The sequence below is a fragment of the Dipodomys merriami genome, unplaced genomic scaffold, assembly GCF_024711535.1.
Source record: "Dipodomys merriami isolate MVZ:Mamm:240054 unplaced genomic scaffold, mDipMer1.0.p SCAF_4, whole genome shotgun sequence".
Taxonomy (NCBI): Eukaryota; Metazoa; Chordata; class Mammalia; order Rodentia; family Heteromyidae; genus Dipodomys; species Dipodomys merriami.
Window position 1 is genome coordinate 69,611,682 of NW_027205603.1, and position 13,086 is coordinate 69,624,767.

The window sequence follows — 13,086 nt, forward strand, 5'->3', positions numbered from 1 at the left end:
GTTCAAACATAAGGTTCTTCAACGTGTTGTTGTATGTAATTAATATCTGAAAAATATTTTGTTTCCTAATGTAAGATAGCTCATGGAAATTCTATAAAGCAGAACTGAATAAAATTATAAAATTATGTTGCAGAAGAGTATGACTACCATGAAATGTTTGTACCTGTTTAAAAATACAAAAGGTAGCTTGAGGGGCTGCGAAGGTGGCTCAGTGGTAGAGTGCTTGCTTTGCATGCATGAGGCCCTGGGTTCGATTCCTCAGCACCACACAAGCAGAAAAAAGCTGGAAGTGGTGCTGTGGATCAAGTAGAGTGCTAGCCTTGAGCTGAAGAGCTGAGGGACAATGCCCAGGCCCAGAGTTCAGACCCCATGACTAGACCCCCCCCAAAAAAAAGATAGCTTGAGAAAGAATATAGAGCTCAAAACTATTTTTAAAGATGAAAATGTAATAATATTAGCCTGTAATTTGTGTGCATAATGTTCTTTATTTTAATGGAGAAATCTTATAAATACATAAGCTATGAATGCCTCTTAAATATAAAACATTGTTTGTTATTGAAAAATAAACCAGCTAATTCCCTCTTCTCTTGAATTTTTTGCCTTTCCATGTTCAATAAAAATGGCTTCAGTTTTATCCTATAAAACTAGGAAAATAGAGAGGTGGGGTTGGGTGAGGAGGCATAAGGGAAGAATGATGAAAGTGGTGATATTTACCAAGATACATTGTGCTTATAAACTGAGTAATAGCTTCTTTGTATACATACTTAAAAATAATAAAAATACAATTTAAAAAATGGCTTCAATTTGGTTTGGGAATCTTAGTACATTTGTTTTGAGTACTATAGTACACCACCATGGCTGCCATTTAGCACTGAAGAGCTTAAAAGGTACTACCTTTGTATCCATACCAAACTTGATAGTTCAACTTTGAATATTTTTTTCAAAGTTGTTTCTATGCCAGTAGGCATGAAAAAAAAGATTGAAGAAATGTTAATAAAGTAAAAAAGGAAATGAACATGGTATGGTGAGTCAGATGAGGCAAATTAAGCTTCCAAGTTTCAAGTTTGGGCAACTGGTGAATCTTGGTGCCATTAACTGAAATAGAGCAAAAAGAAACATATGTCCCATGGTTTCCCTTATCTGCATGACTAGTATATGTCTAGGACAAGCAGAAGAGGCCAAAAGCTATGTACAGATGACCATATAACCTGATGCTAAGTGAAATGAACCCCAAGATAGAGACACAAGAGGTTTTTTCTTTGTTGTTCCTTTTAATGTACTTATAATGTACAATGTGATTTTTTTTGTTTCTTTGTATGTTCTTCCCCCATGGTACAACACCTTTTGTCACTGTTTTTGATTTTGGTCTCCTGCATCTTGTATATACACTTTTCTAATTTGGGGAGGGGAAGGGAAATAACAAAATTCTAGAATAAAGATACAAGATGACCCATTGTAACAATGAGATGTACAAGATACTATGTTGAAAATGAACTTTAAAACTTTGCAGGGGTGGGAGGGAGCAGTTGGGGAGGTGGGGAGGGAAGGGATGGTAGGGGAAAAACAAAGGAGGAGGTAACAAGGCTTGAAATGTACTCATTACCTTGCTCATGTAACTGTAACCCTTCTGTTCAATATCTTTACAATAAAACATTAATAAAAAAAGAATAAGAGCTATGATTCAGGGAGAAGAAATTGGAATTTAATTTTCAGACAACATTCATAGTAAGTTAAAAGTAGCAATGCTTAATAGTTGCAGGATTGTGGTTGGGACAGATTGGACACTGAAGCTATTTAATGAAGAAATCTTTCTGAACATGTACCATAATATAATATTCAAGAGGAATCCCTGAGCCTGGCTTCTTGGTACTTCTCTTGGGCTACAGTAGGTGCCTTTGAAAATGATATCCAAGTCTCATTGAATTGCAGCACCACATCCATCTGCTACTTAGTGTTTATAGCCTAGAAATGGACACAGATGTGGTTTTCTACTCACTTGGAGTTCTCAGTGCAGAAGGTGAGATGGGTTATCATGGAATGTGGTTACTGAAAACATGGACGTATGTACTCTATATTGCTAACTCAGAACTCTAAAATGGACGCTGAGGCTATATTTAGGATTCAAAAAAATAGTAATACTTGATTTGGATATTGAATATTGAGTAGTTATAAAGTTCTTATGAAAGACAAGTACTCACAGATTATATAGCAATTTAGTTCAATCTCACAGGCTTTTCATATTTTCATAGACTGGTACAAAAGTTACATTTCGTTCAGTTGAATAAACCATTGGAAATGTCATTTTGAATTGCACATAGGTACCATCTCACAGCCTGTCATTTAAGAAACACAAACATTTTTCTGGTTGTGAGAAATGAAAGAACTCTTTAACATCATTGTCTGTAGAGACAATGGATTCTGTTTATGAAACATAAACTAGAGGATGGGACTGAAATGTTGGAGAAATAAACTTTCAGCAATTTCACCAATTCATCATACATCAGCTTAGATGATTTGATTTTTATTTCTAAATGTTCATAAAATTTACTAGTGAAGCTGAAAAAGAAAGAATTATCTTCTCATACACAAAGAGTTTGTCATTCTATAAACCCAAGACCATAACATAGCTTAATTCTTAGAAACCAAAACCCAGATCATGAGGACAAGAATAAAATTACCCCAAATGATCCCCCTTGAATCAAAATTGGAATTCTGAGGTGTTATTTTAGCATGGCCCATAGATCATGAAATCCAATATAGTCAATTATAGTTATGTCTGAAGTTGTAACCGTCTTGTTCTGTGTGTGATCGTGTGTGTATGTGTGTGTGTGTATATATTTCAAAGACTGCTTGATTGACTTCACTCATGTTTTAAATGTCACTTGAATTCTATGTTCTTTACATGCTTTTTATCCTCGCAGTTGATGAATACTAGAGCTGTGACACAAACCTCCAATATGTGAAACAATCTTTAACAATAGGTTTCTAGTTTACCTGTTCTGTCTGCTCAATGCCAAACTTTCTACCTGTCAGATAAGAGATCTCTGCATTTCATGTTGAAATTATGTCCTTCCATTTTTAACTCAGTCTGTAGTTTTGAAAATACTTATTTACTCAGTGAGGTGTGAGGTGGGGAGAGTAGTTGGGGAGGTGGGGAAGGAAGGGATGGTAGGGGAAAAACAAAGGAGGAGGCAACAATGCTCCATAGGAAATGTACTCATTACCTTACTCATGTAACTCTAATCCATCTGTACAGTATTTATACAATAAAAAACATATCAAAAAAAGAAAATACTTAGTTACTGTTATTCATTTATTCACTTACAAGTCAGTTATCAAATACCAGGTATTCTTATATCCTAGAAACTGCTCTTGGGTATTAAGATATTTTGAGAATAATATATAAATTTATATAAACAAGATATTTGATTTTTGTCTAAACAGTTCAATCCTTCCAATATGTGTCAGTTTTTTCCCCAAGAAATTGAAAATACATTTAAATTTTCTTAAAGTTAGAGCAACTGTACTGATTTGTGTGATTATAAACTATATAAGGAACCAAACCGTCAAATGTAGCTAAAGCAAAGACCTGGGTGATACCATAAACCTACTTTTCTTCCCCTTACAATCTCTATTCATACTCCTCTAGCTCCATTTTTGTTGTTGTTGCTATTGTTCGGCAGTACCAGTGTATCATGCTTGCTAGATTGGCATTCAACCACTCAAGTCATACTTCTAGTCTTTCCCACCTTCTATATTTGATACTCTTGAGTTGATATGTCTGTGTCCCACAGAACTTCTTCTATATAGCAGACAAAAATCATGCTATTTTTTTTAAGTTGTATTTTCCTCTCATTTTGTTATTTCAGACAAAACTAGAACATCTCATCTTTCCCCAAAGTTCTTATGGAACGAACTGCTTGCTCATTCCTGAATAAATAATAAATTCCTGAATAAATCATAAATCATATGGGTAAGAGATATAGACAGGCATTGGCTTAAACCCCACAGAGGAGCCAGACAAATTTAAGTGATTTGGAAGATAGTAGGTAAATTCCTGGATTGTGCATATTCTCTATCTCTTTGTCTCTTTCTCCATCTCTCTTCCCATTGTCTTTCATTCCTCCCTATACGCAGTATGTAGTAATTGTGCGTATATTAAGTGCTAGTTTTTGCAAATAGGATTGGGAATAAAATAAAAATAATCTTGCTTCTGTGAAGCTTAGTAATTATTCTACCAAAGATGATCAACACAAAATCACTAATTATTCCATTTACTAGTTATTTTACTGTGAAGAATATATATTTTAAAAAATGATGCCATCTCAGTTTACAGCAAGAATGTAGCCTGGCCTGGGCTGTCAGGGAACATTCCTGTGGAAAATGTGATTGAGAAATCCATTGGGTATGAAATTGGAATTTTAAATAACTAGAAAATGGGAATGAAGAGTACATTGAAGGGTGAGTCTTTGAAGATTGAGGTAGCTGGAACATGGCAGTAGATGAACTGAGAGGCTAGATAGAGTGGTTGGGAGATTTGGATGGAAGAGGGTAACAAAAGATGAAATTCATGGTTGGGATAAGGTAGAGACCGCATCACTTGAGGGCTTGTAAAAGCACCACAAATGGCTTGATAAAGCTGGTATCCTACATTCTAGGAGATTGTGCTATCCAAATGAATGAAACTAATGACAGGAATGGATGGCCATTGGAAATGTGTAATGATAGATATGCAAGTATCATAATATTTGGGGACATCTTAATCTCAAAAAGTTTCAGCAACCTTCTATGTCACTGGCATCTCACTTTGCCTGGGAGATGTGGTTAGAACAGAGCCTGAGCTACTACCTGGAGATTTGGACATCTTTCTTTCTTAGCCTAGAGGATATTCAGTTCTGTACCTGAGGAAAAGTGAATGATGTTACTGTCTTGAAACTCAAAATCTTCTTGCTCTTATATTAAAAAAATACTAAAATTCTCAGGACTGTCTTCATTTAGTTTCCTATCTTCATTCTCTTGCTAAGCTAACTTATCATCATTCTTGAACACAAGATTAACCATCATTCTTTTTCTACCTGCTACATATTCTAGCTCTCTGACTTACAGAGCTATCATTAATTGTTCCTTCTACATTTGTGTCATGACGTAATTATATCTCATCTTCCTAGCCTCTGAGTTCCACGGGGATAATGACTGCATCTTCATAGTGTATAGTTCCATGCCAAACACATAGTAGGCATATAATAATTACCCAGGTGTACATTGAATATACATATTTTAAATAATATAAGAAAACATAAAGCATTAATAATATGATTTATATTTAATGTTTTCAGATCTGTACTTAAAACTTTGTATTATTCTAAGTTTCAATTAGTCTCCCATTAAAGAATTGCTCCTCATGGGATCTCCCCATAGAATTTTCTGACATGAATTAAATTAAGAATTAAGAAAAGTAAATCAAGACTATTTTTTTAGAATGCCTGTATTCATGGAACTTTTTTACTTTTAATTTAATTAAGGGATCAAAAGAACAGAAGAACTATTCAAGCAATCTCCTGTCAAATTCCTTTCTTTGTAAAGTCACACATTCATGACCTTTGTCCCTGTCTCTGAGTCTATCAGAAAGATGCATGCTGTTGTAACCCTGGAGGGGGGACAAGACACTAGGAAATGAAAGGACACTCTCTGTGGATCAAATAATCATTTCATTTCATCTGGTAAAGGCCAATGTTTCTATGGCATAGCTTTTGCCTGTAAAAGTTCCCCTTATGTATTTTTATTTGCTAATTACTAAATGCTTAAATGTTTCTCAATGGAAACACACACACACACACTTTTCACTTGCTGAAAATGTGTCTTGAATTTAGTCCCCGTGCAGAGTCCTAACTGAACAATTTTCTGTTTTCCTTTAAGCTGCCATTTGCTCTTAAGTAAACAGTTTGTCCAGGCCTCCAGCAGTAGCGGGTTGGAACTTCTCTTCAGCCACTAGGAGCGGAGATCTCAGTGATACAAAACTATTCCTGGTATTTGGACTTGTAACTGTTAAACTGTTCTCCTAGAGAAATCTTGAAGATGAGTTGACATAGTTTCATCAGCAAACATCCCACCGGATGTTTTCTTAAGCATTCTGAACAAAGTTCAACTGTCCTCTGGGAGACAACACATATTTCTTCCTCATTTATAATTTTTGGAATGACACTGAGCAAAAAACATTTGATGAGTTCATTGGAAGGGAAAAAATAGCTTGCTTGTCTTTTATTCCTTACAACCACAAGTAGTTACCTTTAAGTAGCTCAGCAATTATTTATAACATCTCTTGAGGAAGTCAGGAAAAAATTGCCTCATCTTATCCTTGTTGTAGAAGAAGCAGAAGTACTTTTCCCCCGCGGAGGTTAAGAGCCTTCCTGGAAGAAGGTTAGCTTCTTGGAGAATGTGTTAATAATTTCAGAACATACTTATGAAGCAATGCAATACATTGCTAATTTTAGCTCCATACAAGAACATCAGAATTTACAAGTGACTTACATAGATTTCCATTTTTTTTTAATGTTGTCTCATGGGCTTTGCTTTAAAAGATGAAGGACCTTGTATTTCAGAAAGCCTGGAATAAGTTTCCCACTTGAGGTAAAAAGTGTTTATGTTTGATTTAAATCACATTTATACATTTCTTAAATTTCATTTTTATCTTTAAATACTTATACAAAGGAGTTGCTATTCAACAAAGTTCCTCCCTCCCACCCTCCCTCCCTATCTTTCCTCACTCCTTCCCTCCCTCCCTCCCTCCCTATCTTTCCTCCTTCCTTCCCTCCCTCCCTCCCTATCTTCCCTCCCTCCTTCCCTCCCTCCCTCCCTCCCTCCCTCCCTCCCTCCCTCCCTCCCTTTCTTCCCTCCTTCCTTTTCTTTTCTTTTTCTTTTTTGTTCATGTCCTGGGGCTTTAACTCAGGGCCTGAGCACTGTCCTCGAACTTCTCTACCTCTTTTAGCTCTCTATCACTTGAGCCACAGCACCACATCCCATTTCTTTGGTGATTAATTGGGGATAAGAGTCTCATGAACTTTCCTGCCTGGGCTGGCTTTGAAGGGCGATCCTCAGAGCTCAGCCTCCTGAGTAGCTAGGATTACAGGCATGAGCCACTGGCACCAGACAATTCTTTTTTAATATTACTTATGGCTAATGTAGTGTATAAATAAAAAATCAAGCAATATTTTCTATGTCCCTTTCCTATCAATATCCTTGAAGTCTGAATGGGCTGAAATATGAATTCTTCAGTTTTAACAAGGTTTTCCTCTCTCATCCTATCATCCTGTGTTCAGCGCCACTAAGGTATATTCTTCTTTGTCACATTGTGACTTGTACTCTTGTTTTGTTCTGAACATTCAGTTATTGAAATGTTTATCCCTGAACCATGTAAAGAAATTTCCTGTGCTTCTCTTACTGCTTTGCTGCTCTTCCTGCAAAGGAACTTGGATTGGAAGCTACACTGATTCTGCTTTGCTAGGCTGAAGAGAGAGAACTGGGTGGACTTTCAGTTCACTTTTTAAAAATTCATAAAATATACAATGCATGGAAAACACAAGCATCAAATCAAAGTTAAAATATGTCATCACACAAAAATGTATATATATGTATATGTAACATATATATATTTTTTAAGCAATAGTAATGAAGTAAAGAATTCCTCCGTTTATGAACCTACCAGCTAGCCTAGGATATAAAACCTTATTAACACCTTTGAGTCCCTCTCTGAGTACAGTTGTGTATTCCATGTCATCCTCTTTTCCTAACAGAGGTAACACTCATCAGCCTGAATTTTACACTAATTACTCCTTTGCATTTTTTATTACCTGCCATATATTCTAAAGGAATATTCTAAAAGAATATGATACTTAGTTCTGCCCATATTTTGAATTTTATCTACATAGAATTGCAGGTCTTTTTTCATGACTATCTCTTATCCATCAAGTATTTTGTTGGGTTCATCCATATTTGTGTGTATCTAGGGACACTTCACTTTTGCTGTGGTGTTCTATGTCATCACATGGATTGTATTCATGTTTTCTTTTGATAGAATTTTGGGTAGACAGTGGTGGTGTGAATAATTTGAACAGTGGTACTGTGAACTTTCTTGTTCTATGCAACCGTGTAGGAGAGAAACAGCTGTTGTCAAGTTAATATGTTTTTCTTTTAACTTTACTGGATGAAGCTTATTATCATGCAAAGAAGTTGACCCTATTGATATAACCACCAATAGGGCATTAGCTGTTGGTCTAACACTTCACATTTTTGCAGGTCAGATAAATAGGAAATGTTATTCTGTTATCAGCAAGATTTAGCATTTTTTTCCACACTCATATTGGTCCACTTACATTTCCTTATTGGGCATGTCTGTCCATGTGCTTGCTTTTTTCTTCGGCTTGTCTTTTTCTTTCAAATTTCTAGAAATATTTTTCAGTCTGTATATTTAGTATTAAAAATTCTTCTTTATTATAAGCTTATAAAATTATTCCCTTACATATTTTTCTAAAAGTTTTAAGGTTTTATCTTTCAGTTTTTAATCCATTTGGAATTGCTTTTGTTTAGACTGTCATGTCTCCATTTTCCCCCACACAGATATTCTATTTTACATACCACTCATTTTTCCATCTTTTTTCATGAATTTTATTTTCTTTCCTGATATCCCCATTTAGTTTAATTATAAAATTCTTCCACTACTATGTTGTCTTAAAAAAAATTGATATCTAAAATATGTCCTTTTCCCCTAGATAATAACTTAGGAATGATTTAGCTCTTCTTGGTTCTTTAAATTTTTTAAAGAAACTTTGTAATCTTTTCAAAATGTCCTCTTGGTAGTTTAATTAACTTTGCATAAATGTATAGATTAAATGAAGGATTGGATCTTTCTTTAAGTAAAATTCTCTTTCGGCTACCATATCTTATCCTATGAGCATAATGTTTCTCTTTACCTAGGCCTTTCCTAAAGTCTCTTAAAATTTAATAGATTTCACTGCAATAGATTTGTTCATAATTTTCTAGATTTACTCCTAGGTGATTTTTACTTTGAATACCATAGAGTCTTTCTAAAATCTTTTGTTAATTTTGATTGTAATTTGTCCATTTAAATTTAAATTTTCCACCTGGATATCAGAAAATTCACAAACCATGAAAATCCTTATGTCTTAAAAAACAAACCCATTTTTTTTTGAGGAGGGGGGCAGTTATGGGGTTTGAACTCAGGGCCTGGGTGCTATAACTGAACTCTTTTTTGCTCAAAGCGTTCACTCCACCACTTTGAGCCACAGTACCACTTCCAGTTTTTTGAGTGGTTAGCTAGAGATAAGTGTCTCACAGAGACTTTTCTTCCCAGGCTAGCTTCAAACTGTGATCCTCAAATCTCATCCTCCTGAATAGCTAGGATTACAGGGATGAGCCACTGGCACCCAGCAAAGAGAAAACTGTTACTGTATCTTTTTTGTTTATAAAATACGTGATTAAAAATAATTACATAGATCAAAATATCAAGGCTGTGTTAAGGAAAAGGCATACTTATAAACTCTGGTCAGAATATTTAAGTCCAGTGTTTCATTAAATTTTTGTGATAACTTCATATTTTCAAAGTCCCACTGGTGGCTACTGTCTATAATTCCAGCTATTCAGAGGGTAAAAATAGGATAAGATTCCAAGGCTGGCTATGGCAAAAGCAAAAGACCCTATTTGAAGAACAAAGTAAAAGCCAAGGAGCTAAGATGTGGCCCATGTGATAAAACTTCTTTGGAAGTAAGCATGTAGTCTTGAGTTCAATCCACCCACAGTAGTGCCAAGAAAAGAAAAACAATGGAGGGCATTATTTATATTGCCACATTTACTATATGTTGCATAACTATGTTTATTATATTATCTTTTTGGTCTCTATGACATCTCCAAGCATACCACTTTTATCATTATAAAACAAGACATGTTCTCAGAGTTTTAATTTTTAGTACATTTCCTTTCTGACAAATACATGTTAATATTGTTTAAAGTTTATGTAATTGATTTCGAACACTAAACCTGGATTTTGGGTTGATAACTATGTCTGCTGGTAAAAATGTGGAAAATTTGTTTTGAGATCTGTGTGAGCATGTTCATCATAAATTTATATCTGTCTGTCAATCATATCTATCATCTACCATTTTATGTTACAAAATATGTTTTTGCATATTTCCTTTAAATCAATTGTCTCAAGTGTATTGTTCAAGTTTTCTATAGTTTTATCAATATATTTGATATATCAAAACTGAAAAAAATATTAAAGCAACCAAAATTCATAGATATTTTTTCAGTTCTTATGTAAAATTAGAAAATTTTCTACTCATGTTTGTAAATTTTATAAGTGCATCCTAGCTTAAGCCTGAATATGAATCAGTTTACCAGTATCTGATAATGCTACAGAAAGTATCATGAATGCTGTATTTTTTTTCATTAAAAATGTTTTTTTCCTGTTTTGATACAGTTCAAACTTGGTTTGATTTCAATTTTCATAGCATGTATTCTTGGATTTTAATATTTTAATCTTCTTTGTATTGTAAAAGTTTATTATGTAAAATGGAGACATTCCTGGCATGCCACTAAAATTTGGTTGTTGAAGAGCTATTTGAAAGAAAGAAGAAAGTACTGCATGATACCACATGCTCCAGTAACTCTCATAGCTTTATGAAGATATTTACTTAGCCATTGACGACAGAACTGCTAACTATGACCTTAAAGCTAACTTTACATCTTAACTCACCCTTCTTACCCATATGGGCTTGCCAGCACCCTCGAGCACTTAAAGAGCCAATGAACTTTCTTTAATAATAACTCACACAGATTTTTCTGTCCTAATAAAACTCCTTTCCTTTGTTCTCTGAATATTTCAGAGGTCAACCTGGACTGTGCATATGTTTTTCAAATTGCAATCTTATTCTTTATTCCCAAATAAAAGTTCCTTTATTGCAGATTTCTTTCTCCACTTTTTTTTACTTTGACAGTTTGTTAACTGCACAAAATTGAATTTTATTTTCATTTTTTAAATTATCTTTAGGTAGTTGTACAAAGGAATTGCCATTCAAAAAAGCAGTTTATGAATACGTCTTGATAACTGTCATCTCTTTGATCATTCTCTTCCATCATTTCCCATCCATATCCCTTTCCTCAATTTCCTTAATTTTGCAGAATAAGCATTGGATTTTATGACTGTATTCTCCTCAACTTGCTCTTTTCTTCTTCCCTCCCCTCATATGTACCTGTTTCCCAGTGTTTGTTGTGTTGGACTGTGAGTTAACCCTTCTAAGGAATTATACCATTTGAGTTCTTTTTTTTTCGGGGAATACTTTATTTTATTTTATTTTTTAGTTATTTTTAATTTTTTTCCCATCCCTTCCCATCCTCCCCCCTGCCCCCCACCCAATCCTCCATGCTCCCCCCCCCACCAAAGTTGTAAAATTCGTTTTTCATATAACGACTTGTACATCTCATTGTTGCAATGGGTCCACCTGTATCCCTATTTAAGGCCAAATAAAAACCTTCCATAGCAAAGAAAAATTGAAACAATATATCTCCACCAAACCAGCCCTACAAAAGATTCTTTTTTAAAAAAATTTTTATTGGGAAAATACTGTACAGAGGGGTTACAATTACATGGGCAGGATAATGAGTACATTTCTTATCAAGCATTGTAACCTCCTCCTTTGTTTCCCTTCCCATCCCTTCCCATCCTCCCCTCGCCCCCCCACCCAGTCCTCCCCGCCCCCCCCCCACCAAAGTTGTAAAGTTCGTTTTCGGCATAACGACTTGTACTTCTCATTGTTGCAACAGGTCCACCTGGATGTCCTACACATAGAAAACCAACAAGACCACAAAAAGGCCAAGAAACCGCATCCAAACTGAGAATCCAAGAACCATTTGAGTTCTATTAGCAAGTCTAATGTTCCTTATTTTTCAAGAGAAAATTACTTAACATATGTTTGGACACTCATGTCTTTGAATTAAGTTCTATCATTTTATAGGCTACTTTATATTTTTTCACTTTTCCTGTATTTTTTTTTCTTTCTTGCCTTTCTTGAGATATGCAGATATTTTTATACTCCATTATTTACTATTTTTCTCTTATTTGGTAAAGACTTTTTTCTATGCATTTAAACAATTTTAAGTTTGAAAGCTAGTAAAATATTTCTAAACTTTCTGAATAGCACAAAGTTCTTGGAAGAGTTTAACTCATTATTGACTACATAATGATATGTGCTTTATTAAGTCAATCTTGAATATTTTCTGTTAGTTATCGATATGAAGACTTATTATCTTGCCAGGCTGTTCTCAAATTCATAGACTCAAGTGATCCTCCTGCCTTAGTCTTCTGAGTAACTGTCACTACACATAAATGATTCATTACTGTCAAACTGTCATAAATGTCTATTAAATATTACTCAGTGATTTTCATTGCTCATCATTCATTATGCCTAAATGTGTCTTTAATGAAACATCTTAGATTATTTTAATGAAGTTTACCTATCATCTTCCTCTCTCTCCCCCTTTCCCTCTACCTCTTCCTCTCCACCTTTCTCCACCTTCTCCCCTCCCCTCCTCTCATTTTTTTCTAACTGGCAATCACTCTTGAGTTATGTCTTCTGCCTTCAGATAGTCTTTCTGTTTGTTTTAGGATGATTGTTTGGATTTTCCCCCACAAAAGTAGTGTGAATTTCCATCTCAAAGCCATGTCAATATGGGACAGTGGCTAGAATCTTCTAAGGGCTTACTGTCCTTCTTTATTCTGTGCCTGCATCATTTTTACAATCCCAAAGATGGCCTTTCATATTCTCAAAGCACTCGAATTAGCATCATCTTTTTGGTCATTTTCACTATCCCAAAGACAGCCCTTCATATTCTCTAAACTATTTGAATTAACATCATCTTTTTGCTTCATATCATTGTGTGCCTTTTACATAGACTACTATGAAAACATAATGCATAGACTACAGGAAAACATAATAGCTTTTCATATAGATTATTATGTGTTCATGTCTGTATCTATTGGTTAAAACCCATAATAAAATACAAGGGCAAGAGGCC